Below are 9,297 nucleotides of genomic sequence, written 5' to 3'. Positions count from 1 at the left end.
TGCACTCTATATTAAATAATATTATTGCATCAAAGTTAAATTTCTTGAGAGTAATCATTTTATTGTGATTTTGCAGGATTTTTCACATGCTGAAGTAACATCTGCAACTTAAGAAAATGTACATGCCTACACACACACACACACACGCATGCGCGCACGTGCGCGCATGTGCACACAGCATGCAAATGTAGCAAAATGTTAAGAATTGTTGAATCTAGGTGAAGGTACACAGGTATTCATTATACTCGTCATTCATTTTACTTTTCTACAGAATTAAAAATTTTTTAAATAAAAAATTAGGTAAAATACACAAAGTGGGGGAGTTCCCTGGTGGCCTAGTGGTTAGGATTCCAGGCTTTTACTGCTGTGGCCCAGGTTCAATCCCTGGTTGGGGAACTGTGATCCCGCAAGCTGAGCAACATGGCCAAAAAAACAAAAACAAAAACACAAAGTGGGAGAGAAGGAGGAGGAGGAGGAGGAGGAGGAAGGAAGGAAGGGAGGGGGGAAAGATTCAGCAGGAAACATCTAATGATGAAAGACCATTAACCTTCATTACCTAATCAGGAACACCAGAAATCCTTGAATTAAAAGCTTAAATATAATGTTCCTATGATCACAAATGCACACAAAACAAGATGCTTAGAGATAAAAGAAAATTTACTCATGCTTATTATAAAATTTGAGATTAATCTTAATATTTATTAATTAAATAGATATATTCATATCTTGATATATAATTTTATTCATATCATGATATTTATATTTGTATGGTGTCAATATCCTGAAACAATATGTAGCCATCAAAACACTTTCTCAAAAAGTAATAAAGGGAATAGAAAAACACTCACAATGTAATTTTAGTCAAAGAAGCAGTAAATAAAACACTATATGATCTTCATTTTTATTTTTTATTACAGCATTATTAATACAATAAAATGCACAGATCTTAGGTGTTCAGTTTTATGAGTTTTGGAAATTGTGTACACTAGTGTAACTACCATCCAAAACAAGAAATAGAGCACTTTCATCCACCCCATAAGATTCCCTCCTACTCATTTCCAATTGATCCCTTTCCTCCATTCTCACTAGGCAACCATTTTCTTATTTCTGTCTCTATAGATCAGTTTTGTCTCTTCTTGGACTTCATATAAATGGAATCATACAATATTTACTCTTTTATGTCTACCTGCTTAATAATTAATTAGATTAGGTAATTACATTTTGAGATTCATATTAGGAGTTCATTCTTTTGTATTGCTAAGTAATATTCAATTGTATAAATATACATTTTGTAAGCATTCCACTGTGTAAATTTGCTTTTCCTTCACCTTGTTAATAGACATTGGGTTGTTTCCAGTTTTAAGTGTTTATGAATAAACTTAATATTGCCGTGTTTAAGGCTTTTTGTGGACATATGTTTTACTTCTCTCACGAAAATACTAGAAGTGGAATGAGTTAAGTGTAAACTTTATAAGACACCGCTAGGAAATTCACCAAAGTGTGTGTACTATTTTACATTCTCACCAGCAATGATGAGAGTTCCAGTTGCTCTGCAACCTCTCCAACATTTGGTGTTGTCAATCTTTTTCATTTTAGCCCTGCTAGTGGGTTGAAATAGTATTTTATAGTGGAGTTAATTTGCATTTATCTTATGATTAATTAAGTTGACCACTTTTGTTCCTATACTTATTGCTCATTTATATGCATCTTCTTTTGTGAAGTTGTCTGTAGTGATTTAAATTTGATACTCCTCCATTCAAAAGGTGAAACCAAACTTCTTAAATCTGGATTGTACTAAGTGACTTGCTTCTAATAAACAGACTATGATGGAAGTGATGATGTGGATGTCTCAATAAGAACATAAAAGGCACCGTGACTTCCTCCTTGCTCTCTGTCTTGGATTGCTCACTCTGAGGAAAGACAGCTGCCATATCAGGAGGACGTTCAGGCAGCCCATAAAAAAGCCCACGTGGCAAGGAGCTGAGGCCTCTTGCCAATAGCCATATGAGTCATCTCTTGGAAATGAATCCTCCAGCTCCAGTCAGACCTTCAGCTGACTACAGCTGAATTGCAGCCTCATAAGCAACACTCAGTTAGAACCATCCAGCTAATTTGCCCCCAAATTCCTGATCCTCAGAAAGTATGAGATAATGTTTGTTGCTTTAAGCTAAGTCTTAGAGTGATTTGTTATACAGCAATAAATAATTACTGTATAGTATTATTTTATTATGGATTTGGGGGGTTCTTTATATATTCTGGATGTAAGTCTTTTGTCATATATACATGCTGAGAATATTTTTTCCCAGTTTATGACTTGTCTGGTCATATCTGAATGGTGTCTTCTAATGAGCAGAGAAATTTTGCACAATTCAGTTTAACATTATTTCTCTTATGGTTAATGCTTTCTGTGTTTTTTCCATGAAATCTTTCTCCCAAGATCATAAAGATAGCCTCTTTTTATTCTCCTTGAAGCTTTATGTTTCTGGTTTTAAGTTTAGGTCTATGATCTATCTCAAATTAATTTTTTGTGTATGGAGTGAGATATGGGTCAAAGTTCATTTGTTTTCCTCCATATGGATATTCAGTTGTTCCAGCAGCACTGGCACATTAATTGATCTTGATTTATTTTTTAAAAAGATAATATACACCCAAAAATGCTAAAAGTCATCCTAAAAATGTTAACAATGATTATTATTAAGTGGTAGAATTAGAAGTGACTTCTTGTCATTTTTTTTAAACATTTTTTAAAATTAATTTATTTTATTTATTTATTTTTGGCTATGTTGGGTCTTTGTTGCTGCACGTGGGTTTTCTCTAGTTGTGGTGAGCGGGGGCTACTCTTCATCTTGGTGCACGGGCTTCTCATTGTGGTGGCTTCTCTTGTTGCAGAGCATGGGGGCTCTAGGTGCATGGGCTTCAGTAGTTGTGGCTCACAGGCTCAGTAGTTGCGGCACACGGGCTTAGCTGCTCTGCAGCATGTGGGATCTTCCCGGACCAGGGCTTGAACCCATGTCCCCTGCATTGGCAGGTGGATTCTTAACCACTGTGCCACCAGGTAAGCCCGTTTCTCGTCTTCTTTAGAGTTTTCTGTATTTCCTTAATTTTTGACAATAAACCTGTAATACTTTATATCTAAAAATGAATAAAACATTTAATTTTCATGTTTATTTTTCCTTCTTTCCTTTAACTGTAAAATAAAATCTATAAAATTCTAGCTTAAAATGCAGGTAAATAAAGGTATCTTTAGAAAATTTGTGTGTATGACTCAAATACAGTAATATTTTACTAATTCAGATAAAAGACCATCTGAGTAAGTGGACACATTGTAAAAGGTATTATAAAAGTTGCTTTATATTTAAGTTCAATTTTTATCACTTTCATTTATATTGAATAATTCTGAAAGTCCATAAAATTTGCCAAGTAAAAAACTTTGGACTCTGCTTTTACATATGAATATTTTGTCATTTTGATTTTATAATTATTTATATTCAAATTATTTCTGGTAAAGTGTTTTACAAAGGCCGAGATATCCCTTTTCTCTTACATGCGTTAAACATTTATCTCACAAGCTTGTACACCATTCTTTGGAAACTCTTTCTCATCGGGGCAAAAGGAAACATCAACCTCTTTGAGTATCACAAATGCAGTCAAAATGAAAGCAGTTTTACTGTAACATGGCATTATTCCCAAAGAGATAAATATATTCTGGCAAAAGAGGAAGACAAGCTAAGAATCAACAGTAAAAATGTATAACTCATCAGTTTCCATCAGAGGAATGTCACATAAAACTTTCTTCTTTCTGTTTGAATCGGTTTTGGATTCCCTAAGTTTTGTTTGAGGTTTAAATTTCAGCCTTAAACGATCAAACACCAGTTCTTTCGGCCTAGCTTTCTCACTTTTACAGCAATTCAAGCCAGCTTAGAAAATTTAACTTAAGCAAAATATAGTCAAACACTTGGAAATCTCTCAACACACCTGGCCTATATTTGAGCTGTATGACAACCTGGGTTTCAAGCTTCACTGCATTAATTTGTGGTACAGCAGTTAGCCACACGCTTCTGGGGGTTGCAGGGGGGGAGCTGTATCACCCAAATGCTGAGAATGGGGGTACAGAGGAGGAGTATAACAGCAGTTCTTCTATGTAATCAAAACATTTCATTGCTAAAGTTATTGTGCCAACTGAAATGTACTGATGAAACTGAGTAGAATATTTTAATATTTTTTAAAACTACTGTATGGAAAGCAGAACTGTCAGAAATATATCTAACAGGAGGGACCTTGTAACATAGAACAAACAGTTAACATGAATAAACACTGAGGGGGAAAAAGAATCCTGGAAAAGTGATCACAAAACTGCAAAACGACTATTTAGGACTGAAAGATTTTATGTGGAAACTTCTCTGCAGCTGTGACCGTTTGTCTGTATTAACAACAGACCTGTTTTGTTTTGTTTGGGGGTTTGACAAATTACAGTATCCTGTGCTGTTCTCCTGCCTTGTGGAAAAATACAGGGAACTGTAGCTCTATAGATTCTTCATCCTGTATTTTTACGTTTTCCCCACTTTTCCTGAGCTCTCCCATAGCTGTAGACTAGATGAGAAAGCCTTCGACCTTCAATTGCAAAGTCAGAGGGAAAAAGGTTTGATCTTGGCTACTAAGTCATTCACTAATGGAAATGAAAGCTGTTGGCTCTGGAAACCCTGGCTTCAGTGCTGGGGCATCATGTGCAAACTGCAGAGTAAGTGGTGAGGCTGGAATCTGGACCAGCATTCCCAGGCCTTTGCCCAGTCTCCCACTCCCACAATTTCCATAACTGCTTATCCCAACCTTACTTCTTTGCTTGTTCTCATCCAATACAAATTCATATTCTCATCAAAAGTATTTAAGTGCCTAACTGGTGAAGAAGGCAAGGTACTATAACAAGAAGTGAAACAGTTCCCTCTCTTCCAGGACAAACGTAAAGTGACAAGAAAACCGAAATCAGTTCAGAAAGTATTACTTTTCAAAGACAAATAGATGAGATCCTTTCGCTTTGTTGTTTTTTTGCTTGTTCTTTCGAAGCTTAAGGAGGTTTGGTCTGATTTAGGCAGAAAGGAGAATATTCTTAGTGCTTGACCCATGCCCCTCAAAACACACACACACATGCACACACATGTACTTTTTCTTTTTTTTTTTTTTTAAGAAGAGCTTGTGGTGATAACTAGTTTGAAAAGAACTGGAAAAAACAGAGTGCATGTCTACCGCCTTCTAGTCATTGTTATTAAGTGGGATCCAGAGGGCACAAGAGGAGTGTCTGCCTCTCTCCTATTTCTACTTATGAATACCATCCTTATTTTTTTCAGAGTGGGTTGAATGGTGGCCCCCAAACCACCAGAACTTGTGGATGTGGCCTTATTTGGAAAAAGAGTCTCTGCAGATGAAATTAAGTTAAGGGTCTTGAAATAAGATCATCCTGGATTATCCAGGTTGCCCCCAAAGGCAACAACTGTCCTTAGAAGAGGAAGAAGAGAAAAAGGGAAAACGGAGACAGATATTGAAGTGATGCAGCTACACGCCAAGGAACAGCTGGAGCCCCCAGCATCTCGAAACGGAGAGGAAGGAATCTCTCCTAAAGCCTCCAGAGAGTGTGCAACCCTGCCAACACCTTGATTTGAGACTTCTGGCCTCCAGGACTATGAGAGAATAAGGTTCTGTTGTTTTAAGCCACCAAATTTGTGGTCATTTGTCACAGCAGATTTGGTAAACTAATACAGTCACCCAAGGTCTTTATCAGTTGCTGCTTCCTCAGACTCTGTTATTCATTCGTTTGTTCAGAAAACAAACAGGCAAACGTGTCAGGCACTGAGCAATGCACTGGGACCCTGAGTTGGAAAACTAATTTTGCTCTCAAGAGCTTTATAATCTGATAGAAAGAATCAGACATGTAAACTAAGAAGTACAAATAAAGGATAGCTGATGTCATTATAATGTGTGGGCACAAGAAGAAAATGGTCACTGCTTCCTGGCATAGTCACCCAGGGTTCAAAGAGGAGGGACACGTGAAAGTTGAGAAGCTGTCTGCTGGCTAAACTGATATGAGAAGGAGGGAATTGTTGGAAGAGAATGGAGCATGAACAGAAGTATGGAGGCATGAAGTCATGTAGTCTCTACTGAAATTGGTTGTTTTTAAGTATGTCTACTAAGATTCCAAAGTAGGCGTAACAAGAGGAAAGGGTAGATTAAGAACCAGATTACAGAGAGCCACATTAGCCAAGCTAAAGAGTTTGGAATGCATCCAAATGGAACAATGGGAACAAATGGGAAGCTACTAAAGGGTTTTAAGCATAGTGAGAATATCACCACTCTTGTATTTTAGAAAGATCACTCTCGTAGAGGTGGGAAGAGGGTCTTAGAGACTCAAGGCAGAGAGATTCATTATAAGAGCACTGATGTGGTCTAGGTAACAGAGGATAAGAGGCTGATGTCAGGCACAATTGTGAGATTGAAGCACAGGGGTGGATAAAAAGAGAAACTTACAAAGGAATCTGAGATAGAATAGAGTCTGAGTTAGAGAAATAAGAAGGAAACAAAGAAAATTCTATGAGAGTAACCAAGAGAGATGAGGGTATCAAGAGGGGAATAACAATAGTCAGAAGCCACTGAGAAGCCAGGTAAAGTAAGACTCAGAGAAGTCCGTTGGATTTGTCAGTGAAGAGACCATTGGTGACTTTGTCAGAGACATTTAAGGGTAGATCTTAACAACCCACAGTGTAAATTTCTGGGAAGTCAATGAGCATCAGCAAAATGAAGAGGGTGGTCAACAGATTAGTAGTTGTCAAAGTGTGTTCCCTGAACTTTCCCCAGCATCATCTGAGGACTTAGAAATGCATATTCTCAGGCTCCACTCCTATTAAACCCGACACTCAGGTGTAGAGGCCAAACATCTGTGTTCTAACAAGCCCTCCACTGATTCTGATACTCGCTAAGTTTGAGAACCACCTACACATACCATACAGGGCCTTACTACTGAAAATGTGAGCGGCAAACTGGCGGCATCAATATCACTTGGGAGCCTGTTACACATGCAGAATTTAGAACCCAACACCTGACCCACTGAATCAGAATTGGCATTTTTAACAAGATCCCTAGGGATTCAATTGTACATGAAGTTCAAGAAGCACAGCTGAAGGATTTCAACTCAATAGCTTCCTTGCCCAACATCTCAGATTACTTATTATAGACATCCAGTAAATTGCTAACCCAAAGAATGAGAGAGAATTCAATGTAACACACCAAAATATCCTCCTTTCAAATGGGATCACAAATACGAGACAGAAAATGGGCTGTAGTTTAGATGAGACCAGGAGAATTCCAGGTGTAGTCAAAGTAATACAGGTGCTTTCTAGTTCTTTGGCATTCGATTCCAGATTACAGAAATACATGTTTTTCTTCAAAAAGCTAAAAAACTTACTGAAGTTCATTCTGATGGAAAATAATATCAGGCCACTAGGACTTTATTCAAAAAAGTCTCTTGGTATCCTTGACAGAGACAGTATATGGGAACAGGTAGATATTTTTATGACCTAGTAGGGAGTTACTTACGTTAGGAAACCAAGAACATTAATATCCTTGCGATTTACTGTATGTAAAATATAACTAAATAAAAATGACGCTAAAAGTTATTATACTTATTTTGTGTGAATACGGTTTAACCCAAAGGTTCTCAGTGTCCCCAGACAAGCAGCATCAGTATCACCTTTGAGCTTGTTAGAATCTGCGTTACTGCATTACTGGCCTCCACTCTGACCTACTGGATCAGAATCTCTGCCGATGGGACCCAGGAAACTATTTTAACAAGTCCCCCAGGTGATTCCGATGCACATTAAAGTTTGAGAAGCACGGGTTTAGGCATCAGAAACACTTCAGATAAAACAGTCTCCTGTTTGCCTAAACTGCCCCTTAAAATCTCTTCTCCATTTAAATGTTTTCATTTATCTTTCATGTCCTTTCATGGCTCCTTCTATCTTCCTTCCTCTTTTTTCTTCCTCTATCTACCTATGTCTTTCCGTTCTACTTTTTCACTTCCTGTTTCTTTCCTAGCTCACTTTAGCTTTGAACTGCCTCATTCTTGAAGATGCATACAAATCTAGCAACTTCTGCTCACAAGTTTGCCAGCCTAAGCAATTCTATCAGATACCCATGCTCAGCAATATGAAAGAAACGAAACAGAACATCAGCCGCTTTGTCCTTGAAACAATGCAGCTTGCACAAACGACAGTATAGAACTAGTCACTGTACAGCTCTTTGGTATTAATGAGACTTTAATTAGCAAGAGCACTCATGACAGTCATGTGCTCACTGTGCACAAAACGTCTGCAGGCATGGAAGAGGACAAAACTTGCAGTCTACAGGCAACTTACCAGAACATCTGGCCCCTGTTTTAGGATTAGGTGTTCATGCCTTCACCATAGGAGGCGGCTAAAACCACAGCAGGAACAAATATTAATAGTATTAATAAATACAACATTTTAAAAATATTAATAAAAATGTTCTTTTATTTAACTGAAATAGTCTGTCTTTATTACACAGCCTACTGCTCATAATAGTAATTGCTCATAATTATTTAGTACTAAATATGGTCCAGGCCCTTTTCTATGAGGCATACTGTTATTAATATATTTAAATCTTCCCGTAACCCTGTGAGTTCAGTAGTATTGCCATCTCCATTTTACAGATAAGGAAATGAAAGCATGGAAAGGTTAAGTAACTTGTCAGGGGTCACACTGCTGGGAAGTACTAGAGATGGGATTTGCATAAAGGCAATCTTGCTCTGGGTCCTAGATCAGATCCACTCTGTTACACTGCTTCTCAGGTGAGAATGCGTTGAGTCATACAAGGTGCATTTGAATTTCATACTCCTTCATATTTCACACTAAGAGATTTATTAAACATCTTCACATCCTAACACTTTCAGTTGGAAAGAGTATGGTGTAGTGGAACTACTGCTAGACTGGGAGCCAGAGGTCCTCAGCTGCAATCTTAGTGTTATAGGCAGCTAGCTGGATGACGATGGAGAAACTCAGCGTTTTAATTTCAATGGGTCACAATTTCTTCTCTGGTAAAAAGACAGTACTAGACTTCATTAGATTATATTTATGCTTCTCTCCAGATCCAACGTTCTTTGAATTCCAGGAATAAAACATAATCCCAGGGCTTCCCTGGTGGCACACTGGTTGCGAGTCCGCCTGCCGATGCAGGGGACGCGGGTTCATGCCCCGGTCTGGGAGGATCCCACATGCCGCGGGGCAGATAGGCCCG

General features: G+C 38.0%; 1 long non-coding RNA gene across 2 annotated transcripts in view; it reads right to left on the bottom strand.

Annotated features, from left to right (window-relative positions):
- Window positions 1-2,688: 2,688 nt before the first annotated feature.
- LOC114486969 (uncharacterized) overlaps window positions 2,689-9,297 on the bottom strand; it is a 51,868-nt gene continuing 45,259 nt past the window's right edge. The window contains exon 4 of one of the 2 annotated variants that reach the window (XR_008618308.1): window positions 2,689-3,132. This is a non-coding gene — a long non-coding RNA (uncharacterized lncRNA). Of the gene's footprint in view, window positions 3,133-8,416; window positions 8,458-9,297 lie in introns of those variants that run through there. The other variant, XR_003681481.1, reaches the window with a different exon arrangement.

Source organism: Physeter macrocephalus, chromosome 10 (genome assembly GCF_002837175.3).
Source record: "Physeter macrocephalus isolate SW-GA chromosome 10, ASM283717v5, whole genome shotgun sequence".
NCBI classification, from domain to species: Eukaryota; Metazoa; Chordata; class Mammalia; order Artiodactyla; family Physeteridae; genus Physeter; species Physeter macrocephalus.
Note: the sequence above shows the minus strand (reverse complement) of the source record. Positions and strands in the feature narration are given on the sequence as shown.